Source organism: Trachypithecus francoisi, unplaced genomic scaffold (assembly GCF_009764315.1).
Source record: "Trachypithecus francoisi isolate TF-2019V2 unplaced genomic scaffold, Tfra_2.0 Lachesis_group7, whole genome shotgun sequence".
NCBI classification, from domain to species: domain Eukaryota; kingdom Metazoa; phylum Chordata; class Mammalia; order Primates; family Cercopithecidae; genus Trachypithecus; species Trachypithecus francoisi.
The window spans coordinates 91,990,370-92,008,564 of NW_022681472.1; the positions used below are offsets into that span (position 1 = coordinate 91,990,370).

General features: G+C 37.1%; 1 long non-coding RNA gene across 1 annotated transcript in view; it reads left to right on the forward strand.

Annotated features, from left to right (window-relative positions):
- LOC117079242 overlaps positions 1 to 18,195 on the forward strand; it is a 372,831-nt gene that overhangs the window by 265,994 nt on the left and 88,642 nt on the right. Inside the window, exons 4-5 of the long non-coding RNA XR_004435333.1 lie at positions 269 to 317; positions 6,457 to 6,553. This is a non-coding gene — a long non-coding RNA (uncharacterized LOC117079242). The remainder of the gene's footprint in view (positions 1 to 268; positions 318 to 6,456; positions 6,554 to 18,195) is intronic.

The window sequence follows — 18,195 nt, forward strand, 5'->3', positions numbered from 1 at the left end:
TTTTGAAACCAAATGTGAAGACAGACATTGTTTGTCCTTTGCAGTTTGGCTCTAGTGTGGAGCCATAGGTCATCATAATTTGTTCTATTTGCTCTGTTGGTTTAATCAGCATTTACAACAGCAGCAACTAACTTATTTTAGTATTAATTCATAGTCGCTTTGAAACAAGCATTTGGATTTTTAAGATGGTATGTTCTCTTTTATTCTTTCAGTAGGCACATTCTGAGTATCTAACGTGTTTTATCAACTATAAATCCAACAATGCAAGCATGAGTAACATGGCCCTGCTCTGGAGACTACTGGGAACACAAACACAGGTAAGTGCATCAAAAAGAGATAAGGACTGTTAAGAGGGGGTAAGAAAGAAATTCTTTTTTTTTTTTCTTTTTCTTTATTATTATTATTATACTTTAAGTTCTAGGGTTGCGAGAACAGGGAGGTGTGCCTAATTATCCCTGTGAGAGTTAGGGACAGGTACATACTAAAGCCCTTGATACGTGCTAGTAAGACTATACAATATGTCTTTAAGACAGAAATTTTTAGTATCTCCATCTTCATACAGAAACTGAGCTGAGAGTTTAAATAATATAGTCCATGTCACAGATTGTTATGATCTGGTAGAGTTAGGTCATGAACAGCAGTCTAGTTATCATTTATGTGTCATGACTGCAAAACTGAGAGCACAAAGACTCTCTATCATACTGCTCATATTTGCCCAAAACCTGGGACAGTATCCAATACACAGTAGATATTTTATAAATAGTGCTATAGATGGATGAATGCATATGCCAACAGCCTCCCTAGCAAGCATTTTGCAAAGTGTTGATGGCCCTCTTGAAAACCTCTGTGATTACTTCTTGGACTTTCTTGCCAATAACCCAGTGAGAAGCAGGAAAGCACAATTAACCCTGTGTTTTTGTGCCGCCTTTGTTTCTATAATCCCTCTTCTGCTGCATGTTGATTGAGTATCTGTCTAGATAATATTGCTTAATAAATTCCACAAATATTTATTGATTGTCTGCAATGTACCAAAAACCATGCTAGGAAATACAGGCACAGTGTGGAACAAGAGAGGTTTAGCGTTTCCTTTCCTCTCTAAGTTTATACTGTGATGGGCATTATTTACATTTTCTATTTAAAAATAAATTCTTATGTTTTTGTTAAAATAAGTAGACATAACTTTTACGGATTAAAAAGATTTTGGTAAAAAGAAAATTCTACTTTACATGTTTAACTGTTTTTATTTGTGCCTTCTATATAACAGAGTGGGATCTCTTCTTAGTTTCAACACAAACATTGAGGTAGAGACATATAATTATTGATATTGTGTATACTCACTTAGAACTTATGAAGTACTACACACTTTGCCGATACTTTACCATCCCTCTTCTACTCCACCTCTAAACACAACAGATTCATGTATTGAAATGCCTACAATTCATGTTTTTTGTTAAATTTTAGATCAAAAGATATGAGTGGACATTTTTTGGACTAATGGCTTCTTTAATAAACATATGGTAAAAATAGCAAACAGAATTTTTTTAAACCAATATTGCTCTTAATCACATTGGTCTGAAGTGGAAATGGATCTGAAAAAGAATATTTAGCGCAGTAATAGCAACAACAAAAACTACCAGGTCTTACAGGTGTGTTAAGTAATCTTTACAGGAAGCACAGTCAAGGAGACATACTTCAAAATAAAACGGTTCAGAGATGCAAAGGAACTTATCCATAATTGTTACACAGTCAGTAAATGGCAGCTCTGTTTTTACTCATTTAGTTTTCATTCTATCATTTTTTATTTCAATGAGTAGCAATGATGCCTTTATTTTAAGTATCTGACACTGCGCTAGGAGCTGGGTTTTCTGTGAGAAACAAGACAATCAGGTATTTTTCCCTCATGAGGTTTACTGTCAACTGAGGAGACAATAAATAAATATAATAAGTACGAATCTTGATATGTGATTAATGAGACAAATTGGGTGACTGGAGAAAGGAGCATGAGGGGACCTGCATTAGATTGGTGCTGAAGAATCATCTGAAGAAGTGGCATTGAAGGAGAGCAGGGTAGAGTTGGAAGGAGCCAAGCCGTGAATAAATTTTCGCAAGAAAATAATGCATTAGGGTCTAAAGCTGAGAAATGCCGGTGTTCCTGGCACGTTGTGACTGAGGGGAGCATTTCAGTGGATACATTTGGAAATGACAAGAGAGAAGGAATTGTGCTGGGCTTCATACACTACAGCAACAATTCTGTTTTTTATTTGAAGAGTAATGGAAAGCTATTAAGAGATTTTTAGTTGAGGGAGAAGATAAAATGTTTCATTTGAACAAATGTCTGATAATTTCCAAGCCCACACCATGTGCAATAGCCCAAACTGGATATGTAATGTGTGAAAGGACTTTGGAAAGCAGGAGAAACTCAGCAACTGCAAGGCGATAATGATAACAATAAATGTCTTCACCTCCTGAGTGGGGAATATTCAGCTAGTTTTCAAAGGGCATCTTAGTTTGTATGACTTTGGGTTTCCATTTTGTTTTGTTTTTGCATGGCAAAACAACATGATCCCCTTGCATGCCTACAATGTAAAACATATAGGCTGGCCCTTTAGAGACAAATGGCAACAATATACCATTTGCTGAAAGAAGGTGGTGATATATTGCGTGAGAAAGATGAATTAAGAAAGCACCTCAGTAAAATTGATGCTTGCATCAGAAACAGTCGGTGCCCTTAAGGTGAGGGAGTCCAAAGAACTGCAGAGGAGGAAGCCCAACCAGCCTTCAGATAGATTCCTTCTGATTTTTTCAGTGTGTTTATGCTTTGCTCTTTTGACTTGTTTTACACTGTCTCTTGCTATAGTCCACTTCTGGACAAAGGTTTCTGTCTCTTGAATAAGCTCTTAAATTCTTCCTTTCCAAATTTAGCTTGATTTTCCTACAGATATTTTAGTGAATCTCCACAGAATGTACTAGTGATACAAAGACTTTAGTGAGAGTGAAGTGCCCTCTTTTATTTATTTATTTATTTATTTAGAGATAGGTTCTAGCTCTGTCATCCAGTCTAGAGTTCAGTGTCATGATCACAGCTCATTGCAGCCTCCATCTCTAGAGCTCAAGCAATTCTCCCACCTCAGACTCCAGAGTAGCTGGGACTATAGGCATGTACCACCACATCTGGCTGTTTTAATGGTTTTTTTTTTTTTTTTATTTTAATTTTTGTTAGAGATGGGGTCTCCCTAGGTTGCCCAGGCTGATCTTGAACTCCTGGACTCAAGCGATCATCCTGCTTTAACCTCCCAAAGTACTGACATTATAGGCATTAGCCACTGTGTCAGGCCTATTCATGTATTTTTTTTTAATGAATGTTTTCTGCACTTAAAAAAAAAAAACTTGGAATTTTTCAAAGAAACAAAAAATAAGAAAACAGTACAATGCATGCCATGTTCCCATCACACAGTCTCAAAACTCATCAACATTTTTCCAATCTTCTTGTCTCTATCCCCTTCCCACTTTCCTGTCCCCTGGAGTACTTTTTTTTTTTCATTTCCTGGAGTATTTCAAATTAAATGTTAGACACCATAATATTTCACCTGTGAATACTACAGTATGTATCACAATCAACTAGATTTTTTTTCTTCTGTTTTTAGTCACTTTCTAATTTCAAGATATTGCTAAAAGTCCTGGTGATAAACGTTGAAAATGAAGGAAGCTTACGTCAGCTCACAGCTGGTGTACTCAAAATCACTTCTGACCCGTTGTCTTCAGGCCAAGTCCTCGTTTTCTTTAAGTGAAATGAGATTTTCCTTAGGAGGTTGATCTCAGTCTCTCATATAAACCCTTTGTTGGACTGACCCTTTTTTTCTATATTTTCCAGACTTTATTGAATCTTTGAAGAAATCCAACTCACATTTTTATGTGGCATATGGGTTTAATGGAATGAAATAGCAATTAGAGCTACTGTGATCAGTACTGCGGACGTGGTAGACTCATGAGTTCTTAAAGTGGCATTGGGAGAATCCAATCTTGTTATCCATTGAGATCTGCTAAATATTTACATTTAGTAAAGATCTCACTTGAACCTGTGGAGCGAAGCTGAGGGGCTGTTCTAGGGAATCATTTGAAAGAATCAGTGAAGACTGCTGCCTGCCCAGTGGTTCTGACCCATGGCAAGCGGTGACAATCTGATGTGGCATAAATATCAGATGGTGACAAATTACACTGACATTTTGTCAGAAGCAAAGACATGACTCAGAACCAAAAACTTGGCCTAGATGAGTGTCAGTGTTTGGTGACAAATAGCTGAAGTCTGACAGCATGCTTCACTGCATAGACTTTCATCCATCACAGAGATTTTTTTTTTTTTTTAATCGCAGAACACAAAACACCCAACACCCAGTACTGGGTGACATGAGATGGAAGGTAAGAAAAAGGCAAGTGAGAAGCAGTGACAAAGACAGAGAGCCTGAATTGCAAAACAGTGACTCTCATTTTATTTTAAGAATCTCCTTTTCACCATTCTCATACTTCATAATTCAGAAGTGTGTTCTGCTGGTCCCCTCCTGAAAATAAAAAAAAAAAGGGTGCTGGGATAGGGGTGTTTAAAGTTGTCAAATGACTCCAAACTTGATAATCAAGGAGTTAGTACTTGATCTATGCAGTTTTTACAAATATATATGTCATATATATATATAATATATAATATATGACATATATATAACATATATATGGAATGTACATGCTTATTTGCCTGTTTAAGACAATTTGCTAAACTAATAGTACAATCTACTAACAGCAAAGTTTGGTAGATGATAGCAGTGAGATGCACATTGAACTTTGAATTAGAAAATCTGAGTATTGTTTCTCAGTTCTACAAACTATTAGCTGTGTGAGTTAGCTTTCCAGACCTGTTTTCTCACTTGTTCATCCATACCTGAAATATTTATTGAGCACCCTTCATGTGACAATCACTATTCTTGACCCTGTGATACAGTGATAAACATGAAAGAAGGAGGGCTCTCACTCCATTGAGATTCCAGTGACATGATATAAAAAGGAACAAATCAAAAAATAAAAAGAGCAAGGTAATTTTAGTGTTACCTACTATGTAGAAATAAAATGAGGTCATTTGAAAATGATTAGGCCATGATTGAGAATTGAAATAATGTACTCTAGGATTGGATGGAAAAGAACTCTCTGAAGTGGTAATCGTTTTGCCTTAACTTTAATCATGAGAAGTGTCAGTCATGAGATGACCATAATTAATAGGATTCCAAAGAGAAAGAACAGTAAAAAGAGAAGTAGAAGAAGAGGACATGGAGTATTCAAGGAATAAAGTGAAAGTCAGTGTGAACATATCCTCCCTGCTGCAATGTCAAATTCCCAAAATTAGATTTTTGGGAACTTTGAATTAACAGATGTAAAAGCGTTTGTTTGCATGTGCAACATACGGTCCTTCAAATAACTTTTTTAATACACACATGAAGAAGTATAATTAGCATGTTAATTTATTGAGTCACTAATCAATTACATCCTAAAGGTCAGACTCTAAAGGAAAACACTCCCATATTGAAAGCATTTTCTAGGTCATTCCTTTATTCAATCACCAGGAGGTCCTGAGTGTTGGGTCTTGTCCTGATACAAGCGTGTGCAGGAGTGAGTTGCCATAAGGTATGCAAAACGAGAAGGAGCCACACATCATTTTTCAAATTTGAAATGTTTTTTTTTTCAATGTCACTCAGCATTTGATTTATTGTTTTTGTGGGTAGTGATCCTACAGTTTTCTGAGACATTTTATATAAACTGAGGGTTATTTATCCTCAGAAATGCTGAGACTCAGTGTTGAGGTCTTTATTGAAGGCATATATACTCTAAGCTTGTACCTGTCTCTGGTTTCTCTGCCCCAATTTAAAACATCCTTAACACAGCTGCCTCAGTTTACTTCCATCCCCCAGGTTTAAATCATATCTTTTTCTTTCTCATATCACAATCTTTCAAAGACCTATCAATTGTACAGACACAATTTACTCAACGCTTAGTTCCCCAAACTATTGTAAGTACATAGTAAATACCAAATACTAGTTGAGTCTAGCGATTCGTCATTAAAGGTGGTAGACACTGTCTCCATCATCATGGAGATTTTACTCCAGTAGTATAGATGGTAGCAACCATCATGACAATAACTTAATATTGTGTTAAAAATAATGTTCCACTAAATATTAATAATCTAAAGTAAAATCCTCTGAAACAAACTATAATATTGATATGGTTTGGCTTTGTGTCCTCGCACAAATCTCATCTTGAATTTCAATCCCCATGTGTTCAGTGAGGGGCCTGGTGGGAGGTGATTGGATCACGCGGGCGAATCTCCCCATGTTGTTCTCTTGATAGTGAGTTTTCATGACATCCGGTTGCTTAAAAGTATGTGGCACCACCCACTGCTCTCTATTCCTCCTTCTCCAGCCATTTAAGACATCTTCCTGCTTTTCCTTTGCCTTCCATCATGATTGAAAGTTTCCTGATATCGCCCAGCCATGCGTCCTGTACAGCCTCAGGAACTGTGAGTCAATTATACTCCTTTTCTTCATAAATTGCCCAGTTTCAGGTAGTTCTTTACAACAGTGTGAAAACAGACTAATACAAATACACATAGAAAAAATACATACATATAAGTCATTCAATAAAACTTACCACTGTTACTTTAAAGCAGCTTGTGGTAGTGTTTAAGTCACCCAGTTCTTGATATTTTGTCATGGCAGCTCTAAAAGAATAACACAGGAGGTGACATCTGGATTAAGTATTGGCAAAATTCAGCTTGGCAGAGAAAAGAGGGTTTGGGTAAGATTATTTTTGTTAGCAGTAAGTGCAAGAGAACAGTAAAGTGAGAGGACATGGCTGTTTAGTGTAAACCACCAATTTAGACAGGGTGTGTCCTAGGACATTGATGAGCTGCAACAGGGGTATCAAGACAAGAGATCCAAGTGTGGCTGGGAAAGCATGAACCATGGAAACTCACATGCCTGCCTAACACATGTGGATTTCATTGTAAGTTCCCCTTCACCCAGTGGAATTCATATTTGTAAAGTCAGGCAAAGATCAACATTTTTCCAAATTCTGATAAAAATGTCAGAGGTGCCCTGGAAATTCTGGTGAAGGTAAATGTTATATTTGATACACATATTGTCTTTTCCCTTTTTCTCTTGTCTTCCTACGTTTCAGATGTAGAAAGGAAAAAGGGAGAGAAATGGAGACATTTATTGAATCCAGGCACCATGCTGTGGATTGCTAAATACAACTTCTTAATTTGCATCTAGGTATCCGGTCTTCCAAGCTAGCTTTTTCAAGTCTTTTTACCTTTACAAATAAAGTTCTATCAGAGATGTACTTCACACTTTTCTGCACTAAAAAGTCTAATTTTTCAAGATTCAGTTCAAACTTCATTTTGTTCTGTGAACATTTCTCTGGTTTTCAGAAAGTTATTCACATGCCGCTCTCACTCTGCACCACCACATGAATAATGTAGTTCTATGGTTATATTATCACATTGTATAAAAACCCTTCTACAAAGAAGGACAAATGTTGCCTGTTCTCACTCCTATGTGGGAGCTAAAAATTTAAAATATTAAACTCATGGAGGTAGAGAATAGATTGATGGTTACCAAAGGCTGGGAAAGGCAGTGGGAAGACAGAGAAAAAGTGAGTATGGTTAATGGGTGCAAAAATCCAGTTAGATAGAATGAATAATATCTAATATTTGGTAGCACATTAGCCTGGCTATAGTTAATGATCATTTGTTACATACTTTAAAATAGCTGGGAAAGTGGAATTGGAATGTTCCTAACATACAGAAATGATAAATGCTTAAAGTGATGGATACCCCAATTACCCCCATTTAATCACTGCACATTGAATGCTTGTATCAAAACATCACATATACCTTATAATTATATATAATCAGTATGTACCCATAATGATTTAAAAATTACAAAAAAAAAAAAAAACTGTTCTGGTAAAGGGCCTGGTGAACGTTAGGTGACCCCCCGACACACACATTAGCCCAAGTACCCTGAAGTGCATGTCCACTCAGCGGCACACAGATGGCACTAAGATCAAGTGAGATCTTGTGGAGCCACATGCCTTCTCTGAACCTGTTTTCTCATCTCTAAAGGGAGAGAGGTTGAAATTGGCAGGCCCTCTGTTATTAAAATCCATGATTTGATAAGTGAGACATCATGTGACATGCTCTTCAAGAGATATGCGGGTAACTCCTAACCACATTTGATATATTCAAAGAGAAGAATTTCTCTATGCCAGAATGAGAACAGAATAAAATAATTTGAGGAGAACAAAGTGTATACCAGATCCAGCTCTGCAGAAGGTGACTGCTACAAAGAGAGAGATTGTCAATTTGAGGAATCATTTTATGAAAATAATTTACATGAAGACTGTAAGACACAATACACTAATTAGAACGCCCTCTTCTTGGGTTATGCTTTTGTGTTCTTTCATTTTCCGGTATAAGAATCTACTAAGAAAAGCTGCTAAGAACTTAGCTGTAACTTTGAATGGTACATAACTTTATTACCTCGAATGGTAGCTAATTGAGAGATAGACTGTTTCAGAGAACTCGTGGTAACTACTGCTTCTGTTGCTCATCTCTTTCTGACATCTGATGTTTTATGAAAATCTGAGGGTTCCACAGAACCTGTGATAGTATTTATTTTGCCAGGTGAGCTTTTCAAGTTTAAAGAGAAAGCTTTAAGTGGGCACACCCCACAGGGACACTGGCCACAGTGATCGTGCTGAAGTCAGTCAGTCTGCCTTTGTGGCTTCATTGTGATGAGGCTTTCAGAAGAAAAACAAAACAAAAAACACACTTTTGGAGTCACTCTACCATGTTATAAGTCTCCTTTTTCATCCTTTACTAATTGTGTTAGTCTTGGGAGAGTTTTAAATACCTCTGGTTTATTTTTATTTTATTTTTATTTTTTGAGATGGAGATTCATTTTTGTTGCCCAGGCTGGAGTACAATGGCATCATTTTGGCTCCCTGCAACCTTTGCCTTCTGGGTTCAAGCGATACTCCTGCCTCAGCCTCCCGAATAGCTAGGATTACAAGCATGTGCCACCACACCCGGCTAATTTTGCATTTTTAGTAGAGATGTGGTTTCTCCATATTGGTGAGGCTGGTCTCGAACCCACGACCTCAGATGATCCACCCACCTTGGCCTGCCAAAGTGCTGGGATTACAGGAGTGAGCCACTGCGCCAGGCCATACTTCCGGTCTTTACTGTCCATATGTATAAAATGAAGATTCTGATACGCAACAGAGATTTATTGTAAGAGTAAAATGAGAGGATGATTGTTAGTGGTAGAAGAGATTCGAGTTACCCCATATTACTGGCAGCAAATCTGTACCAGTCTGCAGGAACTTCAGTTCTTGCCTTCTCAAAAGAAAGAATTCAACTGAGGGCCATCAGGCAGAAGGAGAGACCGAGGCAGGCCTCAGAGCAGGAGTGGGTTTATTTAAAAAGCTTTACAACAATAAGGAAAGGGAAAAAAGAAAAAAAGAAGGAAAGTGCAACTTGGAAGAGGGCCAAGTAGGAGACTTGAGAAACCAAGTGCCTGGCTTGACCTCTTGGCTTGGGTTTTATAGGTTGACATACTTTCGGGACCTTATTGGGAAGCTGCTGGTCAGATTCAGGCGTTTTCTATCTGTTAGGGGCCCGCCTTTCCCTGACACCGGTTGGAGTCAATTATTATTTTAGAGAAATGGTTAACAACCACCTGACCATCACCTGATGGTTGCCCAACACTTCTGGTGTGTGTGGCGGGGGGCAGGAGTGGGGGGGCAGGGTGGTGGAGGGGCTCTCTTGCCCCACTCAATACCTGACTGGTTACCCACTGGAACACTTGTATCAGATCATCTGGCACAGCATTGCTGCTCGCAGACGTCCTTCCATTGAAAACCAATGTTCCCCCAGGAACATATGGCTGATTAAATTCCCCAGCAACAAAAACAATATTATCAATGAATGCTTTACCTAATAATGTGTATATTAACAGGCACTAGAATACAAAATGAAAGAGCAGCTCTTTTTGTTTGTTTGTTTGAATGGAATGTAAAATAAGGTATTTCATGAACACCAAATTATTTTTGAAGAATTGAATACATGAAAACAAAAAGAACTCAGGAAGATGGATGACTTACCATTTATGTAAGGTTACATTAAGGACAGAGACCCAGGAGTCCTGACCATTCTTCCAGAACCTTCAACCTTACTGCCTTGGCACTGTCACCTCAGATTAAGGAGATAAGATGGGAGAGAAGCCAGGTATTTAGACAGAGGACACCTTAGCAGGCCTCCAGGAGGAAGAGAAGGAATTGCTACTTCAGCCCCGACTTTTGTCTAAACTAACACCCTCCCCATTAAGCTTTCTCATGGTATAGCAGTCCTAATTACTGGAGGACCTTGAAGTCATCTGCTTATGGAAGATAAAACTTGTCCTAACTCACCTGCCCCAAACCTAGCAGCTGACCTGATAACATAGGAGTTTACTCATTCTTTTGCGTGCCATGCCTTGGCATACAAGAATAATATTTGCACTGAATAATATTTGTCTTCTTTTGCGATGTCCTTTATATGACACCTGTGTTGTATCTTGTGGCACATGCAGTGTCCAACACTTTGAAATCAATTATATTTACCAAATGAACTAAGTGGTAAATAATGAATGGATGAATGAATATATCGAGAGGATTAAATACTCTCTAAAAATATTTTAGCTCTAATATTTTTATATTCTCCATTATTTTCTTTGGGTAAAGTAGAATTTTTAAAATATATTTTAATATATTTAAGTATATATATATTTATACTTAAAAATATTGGGGATCACTATTCCTTGGGAGACATTATACAGAAAAGAATCTGGTTGAATTTTCTGCTAATCTGAAAAGCTGAATGTTGTTGTCATATTTGCCTATGAGAAAAGGAAAGAAAGGAAAGATAATTGACAAAGAGGCGCAGTTTGAGAAGGACTAGGCGACTTCAACACTTGAGCTTTTCTTGCTCTTCCATACAGCCAGATAACAGTAAAATATTCTATATTATTTTGCAGTTTATGAAGCTATTTTGCAAGGAAATTTCTGCTATTTCAATGAACACAGAGTATAAACAGCTTCATCTTCTGCTTGATGAGATTTGCACACATGATCAGTAACTTAGAAATAAAATACATCTATTTAATGTTCAATATAGAAGAAACGTGTTTCTCAAATCCTGGTTCTTTTTACATCTTCTGGGAGAATGGTTATCTTTTTTTAACAGCTGAGGACAATTTGACTCTCAACTGAAGAAGTCCTGAAAAGAAGTTCATGGGCTCTAAGAAGGTAAACAAAATCAGCAAAGGCCAAAATAATTCATAGTTATATAGAAATATCAATATTTCATTTCAGCATTTTCTTCTGTGTTAATTTCCCTCAACCCAGCCTTTCTCCTTTGCCTCTCACACATTATCATGCATCCTGGGTGACTGCAACCGCCCCGTCGGTTTCTTTTCCTCCGAACTCCCACCTTCCTTGGTTGTTTCTTCTTCTTTCTCTGAATGACCCCTAATAACCCGTTTAGTCTAAGCTTTGACTTTATGTCTTCCATGAAGACTTTTTCTACAAGTGTTCTTGAATTTCTCTGTACATCTTTATCTTTACATATGCCACATCTTGTTGCAAGTATTGGTGGATCTGTACCCACCACCGAATTGGTAATTTTTGAGAGATGTGAAGTGATTCTTGCCTTTATTCTCAATTGCAATCATAGTGCTCAGCACACAGTATGCATTACAGAAATGTTTGTGGAATAGAGAAAAATAGGAAGAGAGAAAAGCAACAAATGGGAAAGTAAATCACATTGTAAGACGCTAAAGCCTATGATAATAAGCAATGCATGTCCTAACAGTTGGTTTCATTCTCTTGATGCTTAAACAGGAAGAACTTCTTAACTTGAGCCAGGATTCATCTCCATAAAAACTAGATAGTTTGGTCTTAGTTATATCGTTTATAGTCATTTAATGTAGATGTTTAAAACATAGTGATTGGTGACTTTTGCACTTTTTCCTTCCCGAAGCCAGCTCCTACACCTCCAAATGCTTTGACAAACTGTCATATGACAAACGTACACAATCCCTGGATTCTGATTTCTCTACAACACGCTGACATATAAGGAATTGTAGGAAAGAGAGTCAGCATGAAGCATATGCAGTGACAAACTTCATAGTTGGTAACTGCATCTGTAATTACCAATCACGATACTGGAAAGATATTTTATTCAGCCATAAATCAGAAAATTTTATTCTCATTCATAAAATCAGAAAAACACAATGCACTTAACTATTCTGTGTACAAATTAAATGAGATAACATGTGATTTACTTTGTGGAGTACTTGGCATGTACACTCGCAGATGTCTTTTAAAGGAAAAAAGTTGTTAAAGTGTGTGTGTGTGTGTGTGTGTGTGTGTGTGTGTATTTTTGTGTCCTGGAGGAATTGCTTTCTGAATTAATGTGATGAAGAGGTTTGAGATAGTTTAATAGTACACGAAAACATGAACATAGCATCCAAAATACGGTTAGTTGTAGTAAAATTGACTCTTAACTGGGAACCAGGAAATGGTAACTTTAGGGTTCAGCCCCTCTGCCATCTAAGTAAAAGATTTGGGGAAAATTATGACTCCATGACAGCCACATTTTTCATATTTTTTACATGGAAAGACAAAGTCAAGACATTTTCATCATTTCTCCTGAATTTAAGTATTAATTTATAGTTAACAAAGTCAAAAGTTATTCTGTGACAGAAGAAAACTAGGAAAACTCCCGTGAAATCTGAAGACTACTGATAAAACAAGGCTAAGGGAATGAAAAAGATGGAATAAAATCTGTGTGGCTAAAACCAACAGCATTTGAAATTTTGCTTTCTCCTCTCTTCAACAGCAACTCATGAAAACTGCTGATGTTGACTTCAGCAAAAAGTTCCCAATGATAGAAAGACTTCAAAAATCACTCCAGACAACTGGCCTTTAAATCTAATGACTTGTTAAAGTCCTTCATGTTTAATTCAAGTCATATCCAATAGTCCCATCAGCATGAAGAACACAAGGCATAAACATTGAAATTTAATTTAAATATTAATTGGACAGAAATTTGTTTCTAGAAATTGGAACATAATATTAAAATACATCTCCAGTTTCCTCCCTAGTGATAGTAAAATGCTCTTATGATGAACACATGGAGAAAAACTGTGTGTTTTGGATGAATGTTTATTTCATTCCATTCAAGAAACACCCACTGAACTTCTCCCAAGTGCTCTATACTGTACTCAGCACATAAAGACAATGTTCATAAGGAAACAAAGTCCTCCCTTTGGAAGAAAAAGCATGTTTAGCTCCTCAATGTCTCATCTAAATTTAAATGTTATAGTTTAAATTCCCAATGAGTTAAATAATCATAAGTTGGTCTTGAGAAATGAACAATCTTATGCTGTAGGCGCTCAAAAAAATTCATTGAAAGAAAAAGAAGATAAAATATCAAAGCATTTAATGGATCTTTAACTGATTATACTGTGTAAAACAATACATTTTACACCAAGTTGCATTTTGAGAGACGTACTTAGTGTCTTGAGCACAAATATTGGTACTGATACTGCTAAATTGAGGTAATAATTTAGCGGTATAAATGACAGTATTAATGATAAATGACACCATCTTTATGTTTATATTTTTATTTAAAGTATTTTTACATACTCTTTAAGCATTTTTTTATTTGCTCATCTAAACAAAACTGGGAATTAGGCAGAGCAAGAGCTTTGCTTCTATAGAAACTGAGCTTCAGCAAGTCAATTGGTGAAGGTCACCGCTTAGTTGCTGAAGGTCACCAGTGCTAGTATGTAGCAGTAGTAGGTTTCAACCACAGTGCTTTCCTCTTTGGTCTCCCTAGAGGAAGGATTGTTCTGCTTTAGATCTGAGTCACTTTATGGGAAATATTTAAGATGTGGCAAATCAAAAGAAAAAGACACTTAAACAGACTTTCCTATTTCTCCTCACATTATTGTATGAGGAAAACAGTCCCACCACCTATTAGCTAAAGTTGAAATAGAAGCATCCCAACGAAATGATTAGTCTACATCCACTAGATGCAGACTGCCTGGATTCAATGCTAAATCTACCATTCACCAGTTATGTGCCCTTAGGTAGACTGCTTAACCATCGCGTGCCTCAAATCCCCACCTGTGCAATACCGGTGATAATAGTACCTACCTATAGGCTGGTAGCAAAGACTAAATAATTTCACCCATGCAGAGGACTTAGAGGATTAGCACATAATGAGTACAACCTTAAGTGTTAAGTAGTGATTCTCAGTTTTTAAGAAACCCTGTGATGCAATACTTTATGATGTAAATGTAAAGGAAACAGAAAAAAGTGTTGAAAGACAATGGAAGGGTCATGGAACTGAAGAGGTGAGGCTCTGATTCCTGTTCTGCCACTGATAAACTGTGTGGTCTTTGTCATTTACTCCCCTTCCTGGGCCTCCCTAGGGAGAAATGAGGCTGGAAGAAATTATACCTGGGAAGGTGAGACAGAGAGAATATTTTCTAGAGTCAGACAGATTAATGTAGAAACCCCAGCTCGGCCACATACTAACTATTTGATGTTGAACATTGTAAACCAAAAAAAGTACCCGAGACAAGTTCGAGACCAGCCTGGCCAACATGGTGAAGCCCTGTCTCTACTAAGAATACAATAATTAGCCAGGCATGGTGGCAGGCACCTTTAATCCCAGGTACTTGAGACGTTGAGGCAGGAGAATCGCTTGAACCCGGGAGGCGGAGATTGCAATGAGCCAAGATCATGCCACAGCCAAGGCGACTGAGAGAGACTCTGTCTCCAAAAAAAAAAAAAAAAAAAAAAAAAAAAAAGGAAAAGAAAGAGTGTAGAAAGGGAGAAAGGGGTAAGATATAGGAACAAAGAAATATAATGACTGAAGTGATGTAAGTAGTTGAAGAATGAGGTTAAATCCGATAGTGACCATGGGTAACCAGGTGAAAGAAAGAACCCTGGCTCATATTAAAACTCATTTTGTACTCGATCTATTCAGAAAGTTGATTTTGCCAAGGTTAAGACTGTGCCCATGACACAGCCTTAGGAGGTTCTGATGACATGTGCCCAGCGTGGTGGGGGTATAGCTTGTTTTTATACATTTTAAGGAGACTTAATACATCAATCAATACATGTAAGATTTACATTGGTTCCATCTGGAAGGGCAGGACAACTTGAAGGAAAAGAGACTTATAGGTCATAGGCAGATATAAACATGTTCTGATTGGCAATTGGTTGAAAGAGTTATTATCAGTAAAAATAAATGCCCGGGTTACAATAAGGGGTTATGGAGAGCTAGGTTTTATGATGCAGATGAAACCTACAAGTAGCAGGCTTTAGAGAGATTAGCCTGTAAATGTTTCTTATCAGATTTAAGGTCTGTACTAATGTTAATGAGGGAGAGGTATAATGAGGCGTGTCCAATCCTCACTTCCTGTCATGGCCTGAACCAGTCTTTCAGGTTACATTGTAGAGTGTGTGGCAGAGAAGAAAGTCCATTCAGATGGGTGCAGGAAGGTGAGAGGAGGTTCAAAATTTATTTTTGGTTTACAACACCTATTTCACCTTACAGAATGAAAAGGGAAGTGCCTGCTCATAGTTGGGTGGTGGTGAGTTAACAGGATCATCCAATTTAAGCAATTAGCACAACCCATCATATTTTTATTTAATAAATGTGAGTCATTATTATTATTGATATAGGCTAATGACTCTATTAATAAAATTATATGATGCCAGAGGCTATAAACCTTCTGTAAAAGGTCAAGTAAACTCAATACTCAAAAGGTGAGAAAAGAAACTAGTAACTTGTATAAATGTTCACATTGTGCTATGGCAAAATTTTTATTGATTTGTCTTGCCATTAAGCACCATTCACCTGAGTGTCCACATGGCACTTTCCTTGGGTAAGAGCCTCCAAGTCAAGGCAGTGAGGAAGATGAAAGGAATAGGTAATAGAAAAAAATATGTAAAAAAAAAATCATGGTTTCATTTAGAGAATATTAATCAACTCTTCCCAAGAGGTTTTAAGTTGCCTTATATGGAAAGTTATGCAAATTATATGTCACAGTGACCATATATGAGTAGTTTCTAGAGGTATGCTTGAGTTTCAGGCATGATTCGTTCTTCCCAGTACTCATCTTGTAGACTGTAAACGTGTGTTAAGGATAAATCCATTTTAACAATTTTTGGAACTCATTTTGAGAAACAGAATTCAGACCCTCTTTAAAACATACACCTACAAAATGAGTTTTAATATGAGCCAGGGTTCTTTCTTTCACCTGGTTACCCATGGTCACTATCGGATTTAACCTCATTCTTCAACTACTTACATCACTTCAGTCATTATATTTCTTTGTTCCTATATCTTACCCTTTCTACACTCTTTCTTTTCCTTTTTTTTTTTTTTTTTTTGGAAACAGAGTCTCTCTCAATCGCCTTGGCTGGAGTGCAGTGGCATGATCTTGGCTCATTGCAATCTCCGCCTCCCGGGTTCAAGCGATTCTCCTGCCTCAACGTCTCAAGTACCTGGGATTAAAGGTGCCTGCCACCATGCCTGGCTAATTATTGTATTCTTAGTAGAGACAGGGTTTCCCCATGTTGGCCAGGCTGGTCTCGAACTCCTGACCTCAAGTGATCCATCCACCGGTCTCCCAAAGTGCTGACATTACAGGCATGAGCCACTGTGCCTGGCCAGTCTTTCCAATTTTTGATTGTTGGCTGTTCTCCAGGTTTAGAATGCCTTCCACTTATCTGAACATATCTCTAATTGCCTTTCTCAACATTTTCCTGCTGTAGGAAAAGATACAAATAAATAGCATCTACTGAACCCACGCTTCAGTTATGTGAAAGACAAGTGTTCTCGATAGACAAATATGCCCTTATACCTAATAAATGCCAGAAAGAGAGTCTAATTGCGTCGCTGGTATGTTGATTTGCTCTAAATGCCAACCGCTATCTTTAGCAGACATTCATCCCCATGGGTGAGAGTAGGAAGCAGGCTTCAACATCTGTTTTGAAATGTTTCCAGGTCAACATAATCTTGGACAGTGTTTTAGGTTGTGAAATTGTGAAAACTGAAAAGGATATGAAATCTCTGCTTTAAAGGAAATCCAAAGTTTTTTCCTATAGAAATGCACACCTGTGTTCCAACAGTAGTTCTTTCAGATATAAGCATTGGTGAGGTTGAATATACTAACTTTAGTATACTGTTTAGTTTTCAAAGTATTTGTATTATTTATTGCATATCTACTATGTATCAAACAGTTTTCAAACAGTATTTTAGATACTGGAGGGGGTGGGGGAAACTGTAACAGAAATAAAGTAACCACCATGGACTTTATCAAAATTAAAAATATTTATTCTAAAAAATATACTGTGAAGAAAATAAGAGGACTGATGGAGAAAACATTTGTAAAACATATTTGATAAAGGACTTGCATCTGAATTTATAATGAATTCTAAATGAGCTTATTTAACTCAATAAGACAAAAAAATCTAGTTTTAAAATGAACAAAATATATGAATAGATATTTCACTGAAGGGATTTTATGAGTAGAATTAAGCCTTGTAAAGACAAAAACTAAGACATTTCCAGGAGACAATACAGTCTGTGCAAATACTGAGAATCACTAGAAGAGAATGCAAGTTTTTGAAAATTAAAATGGCAAGTAGTTAAATTTTGTCAAAGCATACAACTCCACTGGCAAGTTTAAGACAATCGAAGCAGGAAGGATCCAGCTTTAGGAATGTCTGTGTTAGCAGATATATGGAGAATGTGTCTTGTGAGGGATTTACACTTCATCCTGAACACAAGAGGGAGATTTTGAAATGTATTTTAGCAGGGGTCCTATTTAAACAAACATCCTACAATTACAGTTGATTTACATTCTGTCCAGTATGTGTTTTTGGTACATTATCTTGACACTAACACCACCACTGATTCTCTCTTCAGTGCATTTGTGTGTGGATATGTGAGTGTCTAGCATTGTCCTAGTTCCTGAAAGCACAAAAATAATAAGATGCTCTCTCCATCTGCTAAGAATGCACAGTCCACTG